The sequence below is a fragment of the Cynocephalus volans genome, chromosome X (genome assembly GCF_027409185.1).
Source record: "Cynocephalus volans isolate mCynVol1 chromosome X, mCynVol1.pri, whole genome shotgun sequence".
Lineage (NCBI taxonomy): Eukaryota > Metazoa > Chordata > Mammalia > Dermoptera > Cynocephalidae > Cynocephalus > Cynocephalus volans.
This window is the reverse complement of record NC_084478.1, coordinates 121,732,167-121,747,765: the sequence shown is the minus strand read 5'-3', so window position 1 is coordinate 121,747,765 and position 15,599 is coordinate 121,732,167. Positions and strand designations below refer to the sequence as shown.

The 15,599-nt window shown below is 39.8% G+C and overlaps 1 protein-coding gene and 1 pseudogene across 1 annotated transcript in view; both read left to right on the top strand.

The window, feature by feature from the left end:
• TRPC5 (transient receptor potential cation channel subfamily C member 5) overlaps positions 1 to 15,599 on the top strand; it is a 167,735-nt gene that overhangs the window by 88,650 nt on the left and 63,486 nt on the right. The gene's annotated exons all lie outside the window — the stretch shown is intronic.
• Positions 10,337 to 10,853, top strand: LOC134366784 (ubiquitin-conjugating enzyme E2 W-like; annotated as a pseudogene).

Here is a 15,599-nt window from a genome sequence, read left to right as displayed (position 1 = left end):
ATGTGCGGGCAGGAATGTGATTCTGTCATAATTTGCCAGGTGTTTGCTTCAGGAATGAGATTCCAGCCAATGGAGGCATGTCTGTGTCCCAAGTACATGGCACAGGGCCTGGCACAAAGTAGATGCTCAGTGAATGTTGCTGGCTTAATTGAGCTGGCTACATTCAGCGTGGTCCTGCCTGGAAATAGATGGAACATGCTTTCTTAAAAGCCCTGCAAGCATTGAGGATCCCTCCTTTCTCCACCAAAGAGAGAGAATGTGTGCGGTGGACAGGAGAGATGTAGGAGAGTGTGGGGTGGCCGAAGGGCAGGGAGGCACAGGACCTACTCTTCCTGGGTTCCGTTAAACACACAGGAGCCAAGCTGCATTGGTGTCTCTAGGCCACGCTGCTGAGTAATCACCCAGTGAAAGCCACTCTGAGCAAGTTTTTTAGTTCAAGTCAAAACCATATTCATATAATCTTCCATCTCATCTTAAAAAAAAAACTTAAGACACCTCAGCTTATCAGCCATCCCCCCAAAAGCCATCCTTTCTGCAATCCTGACTTGCCAATCTTTCATAATGAAAAATTCTCTCCTTTATCTACCAAGTTGTCTCCAACTCTCTAAAATGCAGCCTGCATAATAATCCAGTTTTTCATTCTCGAACTTGTTATTCATAGGATCTGACTATTCTATGAGGACCCTACTGACTCCAGTTGGATATACTTATCCAACATACTATTCCTGCCCTACCTCACCATCCCTACCCTAGTACCACCACCATCAATCAGTCTCCTTTCCAGAATCCACGCCAGTTATTGGCATGACAGAACAAACCCTCACAACATTCAGAAGATCTGATAATGGAAGCAGTGCCGATGCATGCAAACTCTGTCTAGGCATGGATTGTGTTCAATCATATATAGTCACTTAAAGACTATGCATCCAGGAAGTGACAATTCTCCACCTCATAATAATAATAGTCATAATGATGAAAAGAGCTAACATTTATTTAGTGCTACCTCATTTAATCTTCACAATGATCCACGATGAAAAATGATAATAATAAAATTTGCTTCCTAGTTGCCAGGCATTGAATTAACTCTCTTAATCCTCATAACAACTCTATGAAACAAGTTACTATTATAATCGTCATTTTGCAGATGGGAAACTCAGGGCCAGAGAGATTAAGTGACTTGCCCAAGGTCACCCAGACAGAAGGTGGTGGAGCTGGAGTTTGAACTCCAGGTTTGTGTGTCCGACTGCAAAGACCATGCTCCTGACCACATCACTCTACCTTATTAGAAACATCTTTGAACGTGCAGTCTACATTACTCTGTTTTACTACAAAGATGTATGAGGAATGCCACTTTCCATCCATTTGGCATTGAGAATGTTTCAAAGCACTCTCCCACTTATGATCCATTTGATCATCACAGCAGCCTTATGAAGAAGTCAGGGTACTGGCAGCATCATCATTACACAGATAAACACCCAAACACGAAGACTCCTCCACAAAGCAGAGGCCAAACCAGCGTCAGAGTACAATACATGTTTTCAAACTGTGTCCTTTAAACTGGGGCTTAAGTTTCCCCTGCCTCCTTTATTCTGATTTCATGCTGAAGATATGAAAGGAAGTGGGCAACCCACAGCAGGTAATGACACCCCCAGTCAAGCCTTGTTATAAATGTGAAAACCACTTGGGTATACCTGGCTTAGTTTTCCATGCACCCCAGCACTTCGGGATCTGCAGTAGCTGCACACATCCTGTGTCTTGAAAAAAAAAGGAAAGACCTTGGCCCCTAACAACTGGATACACTGAAGCCATGAACACCTCTCATAAATTTCTCAGTTAAGAAAAAAATATCTATTGAACATTTAATGGTCCACGATTCCAAAATTTACCAAGTTCTGAAAACCAAAAGGTTTTTTTTTTATTGTGTTTTTTTAAAAAAATAAATTTCCTATCAAAACTCATATGGTGGCAAAACCTGGGATGAACTGATGGGAGGCAATTTATGGTCTTTATCCAATTGAAGCTAAGCATTCATAGGTTTCACTGCAGAGAAATTAATGTGTTTGATTACAGTAAGGTTGCCAGATAAAATACAGTATATTCAGTTAAATTTGAATTTCAGCTAAAAAACAAATGTTTTAGTATCAGTGTGTCCCAAAGTTATAAGGGACATACTGATACTAAAACATTATTCGTTGTTTAGTTGAAATTCAAATTTAACTAAGCATTCTGTATTTTTATTTCCCAGATTTGGCAACTATAACTATGGGTGCTGCCTCAAACCCCACTGAGTGTTACCTAATATGTGGCATAAACAGCATATTGCTGTTCTAAAATCTGAAAAATTTAGAATTCCAAAACACATCTCCCCAAGGGTTTTGAAATAAGGATTGTGAACCTGTGGACCTGTAACATCTTCCCAGCACTGAGTTTGGTACTGCTTCGGGACCCAGCTTTCAAGGACCTCTCAAACACTTATGCCATCAGAATCAGTTTCCTCTTTAGCTTTCATTAGATATTTCCCCTGCTCTGTTCCATATGTCACTAACTTGATCAATGGTTTATTGCTCTCTGCCTTGATATGTTTATTCCCCGAGGTATTTCCCCTTCCACCTCCTGATTTTAAACCAGTAGGACTGCAAGTCCCAACTGACCTGACCATAATCTGTATGACTTCTTACTTGGCTTTTATGAGTTTCCAGTCTCTCTTCCTCAGTTGCTCTAGTTGCCATCTCATGGCTAGAATAAGCCATTGCATTGGACTTAATTCAGCAGCACTAGTTCCTTTGAGAGCCTATCACCAACAGTACAGAATTATAACATCTGCGAGGAAACCTCATTGAGCTCATTCTGACTGCTGTGTATACTTGCAAATGGAAAATTATATTTTAAAGAAAATATGTGTTCTAAAAGTTTCCAGCATCTAGCCTCACCTTTCTCCATTTAGTTCAAATTAGTGAAGCTTAGCTCTAGAAATTAGAGGTATGGCTTCCAGCTGACTTATTTTGTGAGTCTGCACCTGATATTGGCAGCCCAGCTCTAGAACCAAGTCTGCTGGCTAATTGTAACAACAGAGCAAGCTCAGTACAAAATGTCTCAGTGATCCTTGGGTAAGAACTCATCTCCTTTTTCCATAAAATTCAACATGAATCAGTGATCTGAGTGGGTAAATATCGAATTGTGTTATACAGAGACTACATGTAAAATTCAGGGGCTACTTCCAATCATAAGCTGGACATAAACTCCTTGCCAAAACCTATTTCTTGGTCTCAAATATCTGCTGCAGTGGTTTAAAAAAAAACAAAAACACTCTACTGCTTAAGGAAAGTTCAGCTCAGCAAGCTCACTGCAATGATGAGGAAAGGAAAGTACTTGAACATTTCTCCCTCTTCAGGAAATTTTGCATCGCCACTGATTTCCTTTTTGAACATTTTTCTCCTCTTCAGAGCCCAGCTTGACTAGCAACTACAAAACCAACAAATAAAACTCAATTCTATCTCAGGCCATTTCTGGTGACCTAGCTTTTTTAATGCACCCTGGTACACAATCAGACTATCCTTTGAAGAACTGACATCTAATGCAGGGAAAGTTGGGCCCTCTTCAATGTGCAGCCATTCACTGTGGGAGTATGAGACGGTTCCTGAAAGATCAGTGGACTTTTTCGAACTACCTGGAAAGGCCCTTTCCTCAGATCTGGCCATAGCCAGTAATTGCTGATTCTTCCTGATCCTCACCTTCTCCCCTGGGATGATTCATTCTCACCTTTAAAATTTTCTTTTCCTCCAAAGGAACTAAAGAAAGAAGGGTTTACAGCTCTAAGTCCCCCAGCTTGAAATCAGCTGATTTCTTTAGGAAACATACAGTGATATAACTCATTGCCAATTACTTCAAAGAACAACAGGCCGATACTACTTCACAAACCTCTGAAGTTAAGCATGTATCAAGGTGACTTTGCTTCCATTCTCACCTACTGCACTTTTTGTACACACACAATTAAAAATCATCTATAACTACCCACTTAGGTGACTCAATGTGATACTGATTTGTTTCATTCTGGTCTGATTTTTTTCTTGCTGACAGCCTCCATGGCAGAGGAACAGGGTGAAATGAGGGGGTTCAGAAAGATTCGTCTCCTCTGACCATTGCCCATTCCTAATAGAGCCACTGGAAGCTTGCTGCTGCTGGCTCTTTTCTCTGCCTCACAGCCTGGCTTCCTTCTCAAGAGCCCACCCCCACCCTGAGATCTTTGTGCTCCTGAGAGGGGACTTTTCCGCACTTTCCATTGCCTCCTCAGGGAGTGGGGACTCAATCAATGACCAGGGAAATCTACCCCTAGCTCACTGTTCTTAATGAGCACTTACTACTACAGTAGGTTGAGTAGGTAAATATCAAAAAATCAAATATTAGTTGTTCTTCTTACTATTACTATTTAGCCTCTCTGAGCCTCAGTTTTCTCATCTGTAAATGGGTATAATAATAGTACCAACCTTTTGAGTTTGTTAATACATATGGAAGTATTTTTTAAAGTATTCAAAACATAGGAACTTCTGTGTACATTTTATCTGTGACTATTATGACTACTACTAGAGAAATGCTTTAACAAAAACTTGTGTGTGTTTAGGGGAAAAATAATTTGTGTGAGTTATGTGTTTGAAATACATTTGGGCAGCCAACAGGAAATGCCTACTGGGCAGTTGAACATTCAGGTCTGAATTTTAGCAGGGAAGAAAAAAGGAGAATTTTCTCACATTGACAAATACGGTAAATGCCTGCAAAGCCCTTTGGGGTATGAAATGACACATGCAAAAGTGCTCTTCCCCTTCAGAAGCTTACCATCTAATAAGAAGGCTGAGTTACAGGTTCTACACAGAAGTAAGTGTAACACAAGGCAGGCTCTGAGAGGTATCACAAGGAAGAAGCAAAGTGGTCTGGGCTCAAGGAGGAAGGACAGGTCAGCTCTGGTTGGAGCAATAAGGGAAGGCTTCCAGAAGGAAGTGATATTCTCTGATTCCATGATTCTCTGCAGCCTTTCCAGAGGACTGTAGTACCTGTTGATTTTTCCCATCTCTGAATGCCCTAAGTTCCCAAAGTATGGTGTCTCTTGACAAAGCAGTGAGCTTTTCCTAAAGCGAAATGGATCCACATTGAACACCTATTCTTTATCCACCTTTTCTTTTATAAAATGGTGGTAACAAGAGATCAAAGGGAAATGGACTTTTTTTATGTCTCTACTTGGCAAAATAATTTCCCGAATTGGAGGGGAGTGGCCTTAACCAGTCTGTGAGAGCCAACCATCTGGGAACCTGACATGTTTACCATCTGTACCACTTATGTGGGCATCTGAACACAAACATTATTGTCCTGCTACTTGTTTCACTTGAGTTAGGCTGGTCTTCCTTCCAAGGAGCTCCTGGAGGCCAGAATATTTCTTGTTGTGACCCTCCCTCCTCTACAAGCCACACAGAGCTGGGCAGAAAGCAGGTATTCTGAAACACTTGCTGGAAGGCCTAAATTGAATCACTTGATCTTGCATTTCCCTTGCAGTGAGCAAGTCAAATTCTGTTCTGCCTTGGGTTCAGCCTGTGAATTGGACATTAAAGCTGATTGATTATTTAGACAGTGTAGGAGCAAAAGTCGCATAGAATAGACTGGTGAGGGGCTAGGGAGATAATTCTTCTTACTGAATGAAGTCAGAACTCTGCTGAGGTGGAATATAAGGTATTTTGCTAGTTTTCTGGGAGAAGGGTGGGCTCTTTCCGATACAGCCTGACATTATTCCTATCAAAAATTATTCCTAAGAGGGGCAAAGAGCCGTTGAACCTCTCCGTTTTAAACACAGCTTTATGTCAAAGGAAAAAAAAAGCTAGAGGCTGGCCGGTTAGCATAGTTAGTTAGAGTGCAGTGTTGTAACACCAGGGTCAAGAGTTTGGATCCCCATACCAGCCAGCCATCAAAAAAGAAGAATCTAGGGCTTTTCCAAAAGTTCTGTGCAGTAAGGAAAAAGTAGAATAATATTCAGCCCTTGTCTGGGAGTATAGGAAAACTGAAGCATTGCAGAGAAAAAAAGCTCAACAACTGCAGTGAGGACCCTGCCACGTTTTGTGAAAAAAAGATTTGGATGGATTGAAAAGATGGGTCCCCTACAAATCTGGCCTGGGACTAAGACAGGAAGCTAAGATATTCAGTGCTTCCCCATTTCTTTAGCTATGCCTTACTCCTCCCACCTTTCCTAGCTGCCATTCATGAGCCTAGACCTAGGAAGGGCCCCGTCACTTCTGGGCTTTGTTGGCTGGCAGGTCTCTTAACTGGCTAATATGATATACTCATTCTAAACTGTTAAGGGTAGTTAATAGTTTCATGTGTTACCATTTCCTATAAACATGAATATAACTTCAATGCCTTAACCCAAAGCAATAAGTGACACGGGCATTTCAATTACTATGGCAAGGCCAATGGGGAAGATATTGGGAAATTCAGCTTTCTGCATGCCTCTGCATCCATGGATTGTCAGAGAGTACAATATTTAAAAGCTTGGTCTATGGAGTCAGCCAGGCTAGGGCTCCAGTCCTGGCTCCACCACTAACCAAGAAATGTGCTTTTAGGGTTGCTGTGAGATGATGTTTGTGAAAATCCAGTACAGTGTCTGTCACATTATAAAAGCTCAATATATAATAGTTAATCTGCCTATGTTAAGATTAGTTTCTAGTTGCAACTCCCAGGAGACTTGTGTTAACTATCAGACTTCCCCCCTTTATACAATAAGGAAAGAAGAGTTTGCAAGGAGACTGTTCCACCAAGGTTCATCCAGCACAGACCTATTTATTCAATCACTCATTCAACAAATATACAGCATCTGTCTCGAAATGGAGAATAAGACATGCTCCCAGTACGTGAGCAATACCCAGTCTTCTAGCTTTTAAGAAGCTCCTATATTCCTAAAACTTTGTATTTTTTTTAAGCCCCTGAGAAGGAAAATTGGACAAGGCTTCTATCATTTGCACTAACCAAATACAACATCACTTCCCATGAAAAGCTAAAAAGTCACAAGGAGAAGCACTTCCAGAATGGTGGAGTAAGGGCTTCTGAAAATCCACTTTTTCAGAAAAGCAACAAGACGTTAGAAAAGTTTGCAAAATTAATTTCTTCACAACTCTGGAAATTAACCAAAAGTTTACAACAATCAGAAGAGCCTTAATTCAAGTAAAACTGCTGAATTTCAGTAAGAACAGCAAGTTTTGTGGTATTTTAACTTGCTCTAATCTCATCTTGCTTTACCCAGCTACAAAGTAGCATTGAAAACCAACAGCCTTGGAACTACAGCAGCTGTGAAAAGCAGCAGCCTGGCACACACTGGAGGGGAGCAGACTGGATTCGGAGCACCCCAAATAGACCCATCCCCAGAGAATTGTCGTTACATGAGCTATCAGGCAACTCTCTAGAAAAGCATTTATTTTAAAAAATCAGCAGCAATTGAAGCAAATCAAGGCTTCCTGAAGCAGTGGATAATAGTTGGGGCAAACAATAGGCTAAACAAAAAGCAGTCTGATTCCAGCAACATATAAAATGGATCTTACACCATGACCACGTGGAATCCTAGGAATGTGAAGGCAGTTCAACATAACAAAATCAATCAACGTAATACATTACATTAATGGGAGGAAGGAAAAAAAAAACACATGATCATTTCAGTTGACATAGAAAGAGCATTTGACAACATCCAACCAGCTTTCATAATAAAAATACTCAGAAAACTGGGAATAGAAGAAAACTTCCTCAACCTGATAAAGGCCATCTATGAAAAACCCCTAGCTAGCATCACACTTAGAGAACTACCAACTAAAAGCTTCCCCCCAAAAATCAGGAACAAGACAAGGATGTCCACTTTTACCACATCTATTCGTCATTGTCCTGGAGATCCTAGCAAGGTCAATTTGGTAAGAAAAAGAAATCATAGACATCCAGTTTGGAAGGGAAGAATTAAAACTATCTTTGTCCATTGATGACATGATCTTGCATAGAGAAAAATCCTAAGGAATCAACAACAAAAAAACTACCCCCTTACATCCACATCCAGCCCAGTGATGATCACCAAGCTGCCACTGGAAGCACCCTGGGCCCCTGAGTTGAGGTGGAGGGGCACCAAGGGCGTCAGCCACACACCCCCAACATCTGCATCCAGCCCAGCAATGATCATCAATCCTCTGCCAGAAGCCCCATGGGCTCCCCTGCTGGAATGAGAGGGGTGCCTTGGGCCTTGACCATGCTCCACCCTCTCTCCTTTATCCTCCTCTCACCTTATCTCCCTCCCATTTTCCCTCTCCCCCTCCTCCACAACTGCTCCACAATATCTTAGAATGTAAATAATAATAATAATAATAATAATAAATAAGTACATTAAAAAGAAAAAATTAAAATTAAAATTAAAAAAATAAACCTCATGTTGTAGCAAAAAAAATACTATTAGGGCTAATAAATGAGTTTAGTAAGGTTTCAAGATATAAGAGCAATACACAAAATTAATTGTGCTTTGTTAAACAAAAATGATGACAGACCATTGTTTTGAACTGAGCTCCTGTGCTCGGACCAAACTAAACCAAAATAAAAGCACTCATGCTGAATGCCATGTAATCAAACTGAAACTTTAAGGAAGCAATTAGATTCCAAAACAGACTAGTTTCTCCTGAAAATGGGAGATTCCAGTCTACCTGAGTTAGAGTAATAAGGAAGTCCCCTTTGCTTTAAACTTTACCAAAAAAAAGTAACCTGAATTAATCTGATATTAACCAATGAGTTTTTTTTCTATTCTGTTTCCTTGTTCCCACCTTAGAAAACCCACTATTCTGCTATTGCCCAGTGAAAGCTCTCATTCTATTTTGTAGAATGGAGGCTACCCAGATTCATGAATCTTGAATAAAAGCCAATTAGATCTATAACTAAACTTGTAATTTTGTCTTTGAACAGTTTCTATACACTAGCAATGAACAATCAAAAAATGAAATTAAGAACACAATTCCATTTACAACAGCATCAAAAAGAATAAAATACTAAAGAATAAGTTTAACAAAAGAAGTATAAGACGTGTACACTGAAAGCTTCATTGCTGAAAGAAACTAAAGAAGACTTAAATAAATGGAAAGACATTCCATGTTTATTAACTAGAAGACTTAGTATTATTAAAATGGCAATATCCCCCAATTGATCTACAGATTTAATGCAATCCTTATCAAGCCTCAGGTTTCTTTTCTTTTTTTTTTTTTTGCATAAGTTGATAAGCTGATTGTAAAATGTATATGGAAATGCAATGGAGGCAGAATATCCAAAACCATTTTGAAAAAAGAAGAACAAATTTGGAATACTCATGCTCCCCAATTTCAAAACATCCTACAAAGCCACCATAATCAAGACAGTGTGATAACTGGCATAAAGACAGACATTGATAAATGGGATAGAATGAAGATCCCAGAAATAAACTCTTTACATTTATGGTTATTTATTTTTGACAAGGGTGCCAAAACAATTTAACAGGGAAATAGTCTTTTCACAAAATGATGCTGGGACAAATGGATATCCACATGCAGATGAATGAAATTGGACCCCTACCTCACCCAATATGCAAAAATTAATGCAAATTGAATCAAAGACTTAAATATAAGAGCTAAAGCTATCAAATTCTGAGAAGAAAACATAGGTATAAATTTCTGTAGTCTTGGATTGGGCGATGGTTTCTTAGATATGACAGCAACAGCATAATCAACAAAAGAAAACATAAGTTGAACTTCATCAAAATTAAATACTACTGCTTCTAGATTCTGTACACTTTGGCTTTTATTGCAATCAGCCATCCAGCACATACACACACTGGTTTTTCCTGCAATTTCTCTTTCTGAGGCATTCTTAGAATCAACTAGAGATTGATTAAATAACCTGTCAAATTTAAACTTCAGTACGCAAGCAGGGATCAAAATTGTGCTTTCAAAGCTCACAGATGTTTTTAGATTAGACATGGTAGTTTAATAAAATTTCATTTATCATATCATGATTGCACTTTGTTCTGCCAGAATCCACACCACCCTACACTACTTCTGTCAGATATAAAAATAGAAGATAAAAGCCTGTCCAACTTTAAATTGCCCATCTTGAGCCAAATCAAAAATCAGAGCAGGTATGGCTGGTTAGCTCAGTTGGTTAGCGCATGGTGCTGATAACACCAATGTCCAGGGTTCGATCCCTGTACCAGCCAGCTACCAAAAATTAAAAAACAAAAAAGTAAATCAGGGAAGAGGCACTGAACGTAAAGTTTGGATGGTAACATCTGCTATTAAAAGAAGCTTCACCGTTCATGGCATCAATGCAGAAATGACTACAAAAAGAACTGTTAGCTTTGCAAAATGACCCACCTCCTGGGATGACTTTAAATGAAATGAGTGTTCAAAATTCAATTACACAGTGGATTGTAAACATGGAACGTGCACCAGGTACCTTATATGAAGGGGAAAAATTTCAACTTCTATTTAAGTTTAGTAGTCGATATCCTTTTGACTCTCCTCAGGTCATGTTTACTGGTGAAAATATTCCCGTTCATCCTCATGTTTATAGCAATGGTCATATCTGTTTATCCATTCTAACAGAAGACTGGTCCCCAGCACTCTCAGTCCAATCAGTTTGTCTTAGCATTATATTAGCATGCTTTCCAGCTGCAAAGAAAAGAGTCGACCACCATATAATTCTTTTTATGTGCAAACATGTAACAAGAATCCAAAGAAAACAAAATGGTGGTATCATGATGATACTTGTTGATGCTGCTGTTATCGTCCTCCTAGCAGAAGATAGTCCTACTGAGAAAATGAGCACTTTGATCATTCACTCTTTGAACTTTAACCTTTGACTGGAAGTGACCTATAGGCAATGAAGACTACTTCCTTTTATTGCATTTTTACTCGTGTGCATTCTGGCTCATGTTGATCGCTGGTTCAGTCCAAGCAACTGACATGCTTTTATTAGTCATACAGTATTAATGCAGATGTCAGGAAATGTCAAATATAATTCCATTTTCTATTTTTATTTTTTTAAGCTTTTGGAAATGTTCCAGGTCCTCATGTATTGTGCAATAACAATGCCTTCCTTGGCGGTTTTGGGACATTGGTTGCCGGCAATGGACGTTGCAACAAGAAAAGTTTTCATTAACTCCTGCCACTCAATGATTAATGTTTGATAGAGCCTATGAAATGAACTTATCAATTATACTGGGATTATAAATAAAGTGAGGGATCCAACATTACTTTGAAACTCACCCCAACTGTTAATATTTGGATTCTATGCAATGTGATCCTAAGCAGGTTAACAGCATGAATTAACATGCTTCTTTAAAAGACTATAATGAAAGATAATTGTGTATTTATTTGATTGTTTATATCTACTGTCAAATTGTTTTGACATGGAAGGTTTTCGAGTAACATTGGCAGAGAGGTACAATATGTTATTCGTATGATGAAAATAAATTCATTTGTTGTATATAGCTCCTCAATCTGAATTAAAAGTATGAGTAATATAGAGTATGAATGGTTTAATCAAAGCTTTATTTTGGAAGTAAGAAAAGTGGCAGTGATGATTAAATTGCTGCAGTCCATAACTTGGGTTTGTTATTTGTACATTAAAGATTTTTCCAAGTAGATTACACTCTGTTACTTCCTACTACCCATCAGCATGAGCCCTACCACCTAAACACTATTTCATTTATTTATGTTTGGAAAATCCATAAATGTTTTTGTTTGCAATCGTTTCTTTTGTTATGTTTAACTCAAGTTTGAATGTTACTTTAACTGAAAAACTTTTGTCAAGTTTTTTCTTGTAAATTTTCTTTACTTGTAAGTATCATCTTGTTCTTCAATCCTGTACCGTAAAATAAGAAATACATTTTTGACAGGGGCTTAATGTTGTAACAAAACAGTGTGGACATTTTTATTTTAAAATTTAGGCAAAAATACACTATAAAGTGGTATGTTTACTTATTTGTCTCATACAACCATATAGATTTTCCTGGAAGGATTGTTTTGTTTTGCTTTCCTGTTGAAAAGACTTTGCTTAACAGCTAGATGAAATTTTTCTATAGAAAAAAAAATTGTTGAAAGGTCCAATTCTCAGGGAGTTTCAAGATGGCGGTAGCTGTGGCGGTTGGTGCGGAGTAGCTGAGGTGGAAAAGGCAGCCACTGGGCCTCAGGCAGCCGAGAAACTTGTGGACCTTCCTCTTGCCATCTCTTAAGGGAGGACCGCTGCTGGTGGCCGGTCGTGGGGGGTGACCGCCACTTTTCCCTTGGCAGGAGAGGCTGCCTCATTTACAGGCAACAGCTTTGAAGTATGGAAGAGGAAAAGAACTGTTTCGTAGCTGCAAAAGTGAGTCTCTAAACAGGGAACACGGTGCCAGGGCTGCTGTGGATGCAGACAGGATCCCGGAGGCCGGGGCCGCGCTGAAGGTGGCCAGCTGCCCTATTCATGATTCGAGGTTTCAGGCCGGCATAAAAGAAGATTCCTGGGAGTGCCCGAGCCATGCCGTGGGACCGAGCAAGCAGTCCGAGGTGGCGGAAACCGAGAGCGGGGAAGGCGACAAACCAAAGGCAGAGAGTGAGCGTCTGACCTGGCACAGCCCTGTGAGTGACCCCTGGCCCGGCCCTGCTCGGGGGGCTGACGCCCACCCGGCTTCCGCCTGCATCACCGGGCCGCTCACCGCCCCGGCGCTGCCTCCATTTTCTCAGGTGGTGGCAGCTCCGGCCCGGCTCGGCTCCTCACTGAGCCTTCCCACTTGCTTGCCACGGGGCGGGGCTTCCCGGGGCCTGCGGGCAGGCCTCCCCTCCCACACCCTCTGCGGTTCTCTGGCGGGGCTGGTGGCGTGGGGCGTCCCCGGCCAGTGTCGGGAGGGCAAGGAAGTACGGGCGGGGCCGACTATCAATCCACCACACCCTGGACTCCGGCCCCCGGTAAACTTCCTGTTACTGGGAGGCAGATACCATCTCTGCGGCCACCAGTTAGGAAAAACACCTAACCAATTTCTGGTTGGGAATAGTGTGGTAGGAGAGTTCCCAAGTCCGCTGGAACCTGCCGGAGAGCTGATTGCAGGCAGGCACCAGACTCAGTCCATGCCAGGGGAATAGAAAGGTGAACCGTAAAACAAACTCTATTAGACCTAAAGAAGGAAATAGACACTAATACCATAATAGCAGGGGACCTGAACACCCCACTGTCAATATTAGACAGAACATCTAGGCAAAGAATCAGTAGAAAAACACATGATCTAAACAATACTCTAGACCAATTGGAATTGGCAGATATCTACAGAACATTCCATCCAACAACCTCAGAATATTCATTCTTCTCATCAGCACATGGATCATTCTCCAGGATAGATCACATATTAGGTCACAAATCAAGTCTCAATAAATTCAAAAAAATTGGAATTATCCCATGTATTTTCTCAGACCACAATGAATTAAAACTAGAAATCAATAACAAATGAAACTTTGGAAACTATACAAACACATGGAAATTAAACAGCATTCTACTTAATGACATATGAGTCCAAGAAGAAATCAAGCAGGAAATCAAAAAATTTATTGAAACTAATGAAAACAATGATTCATCATACCAAAACCTGTGGGATACTGCAAAAGCAGTATTAAGGGGGAAATTTATTGCATTAAATGCTCACTTCAGAAGAATGGAAAGATGGCAAGTGAACAACCTAACACTTCACCTTAAAGAACTAGAAAAACAAGAACAATCCAAACCTAAAGTTAGCAGACGGAAAGAAATCATTAAGATCAGAGCAGAACTGAATGAAATTGAAACCAAAAAAACAATTCAAAAGATCAATGGATCAAAAAGTTGGTTTTGTGAAAAGATAAATAAAATTGACAAACCATTAGCATGGCTAACAAAAAAAAGAAGAGAGAAGACTCAAATAACAAAAATTAGAAATGAAAAAGGCGATATTACAACTGACTCATCTGAAATACAAGGAATCATTCGAGACTACTATAAACAACTATACGCCAACAAATTTGAAAATCTGGAGGAAATGGATAAATTTCTGGACACACACAAGCTCCCAAAACTGAACCATGAAGACATAGAAAATTTGAACAGACCAATAACAAGAAAGGAGATTGAAGCTGTTATCAGAAGGCTCCCAACAAAGAAAAGCCCAGGACCAGATGGAGTCACAGCAGAATTTTACCAAACATTCAAAGAGGAATTGACACCGATTCTTTACAAATTATTCCAAAAGATGGAAACAGACGCAAATCTCCCAAACTCATTCTATGAAGCAAACATCATCCTGATACCAAAACCAGGTAAAGATATAACCAAAAAAGAAAACTACAGGCCGATATCCTTGATGAATATAGATGCAAAAATCCTCACTAAAATACTAGCAAACAGAATACAGCAACACATATGTAAAATTATTCACCACGATCAAGTGGGATTCATCCCAGGGATGCAAGGTTGGTTCAACATACGCAAATCAAATGTGATACACCATATTAATAAAGTCAAACACAGGGACCATATGATCATCTCTATAGATGCTGAGAAAGCATTTGATAAAGTTCAGCACTCATTCATGACAAAGACCCTCTATAAGTTAGGTAGAGAGGGAAAGTATCTCAACATAATTAAAGCCATATATGACAAACCCACTGCCAATATCATCCTGAATGGGGAAAAGATGAAAGCTTTTCCTTTAAGAACAGGAACTAGACAAGGATGCCCACTCTCACCACTCCTATTCAACATAGTGTTGGAAGTACTAGCCAGAGCAATCAGAGAAGAGAAGGAAATAAAGGGCATCCAGATTGGAAAAGATGAAATCAAACTGTCCCTGTTTGCAGATGACATGATCCTATATATCGAACAGCCTAAAACCTCTACAAAAAAACTCTTGGAATTGATAAATGATTTCAGCATAGTAGCAGGATACAAAATCAACACACAAAAATCAGTAGCATTTCTTTTCTCCAATAGTGAACATGCAGAACGAGAAATCAAGAAAGCCTGCCCATTTACAATAGCCACCAAAAAAATAAAATACTTAGGAATTGAGTTATCCAAGGATATGAAAAATCTCAATAATGAGAACTACAAACCACTGCTGAGAGAAATTAGAGAGGATACAGGAAGACGGAAAGGTATCCCATGCTCATTGGATTGGAAGAATCAACATAGTGAAAATGTCCATACTACCCAAAGTGATATACAAATTCAATGCAGTCCCCATCAAAATTCCAAAGACATTTTTCTCAGAAATGGAAAAAACTATCCAGACGTTTATATGGAATAATAAAAGACCACGCATAGCCAAAGCAATGATGAGCACAAAAAATAAAGGTGGAGGCATAACACTACCTGACTTTAAACTATACTACAAAGATATAATAACCAAAACAGTATGGTACTGGCATATAAACAGACACACTTATCAATGGAATAGAATAGAGAATCCAGAAATTAACCCAGACACTTACTGCCGTCTGATCTTTGACAAAGGCACCAAGCCTATTCACTGGGGAAGGGACTGCCTCTTCAGCAAATGGTGCTGGGATAACTGG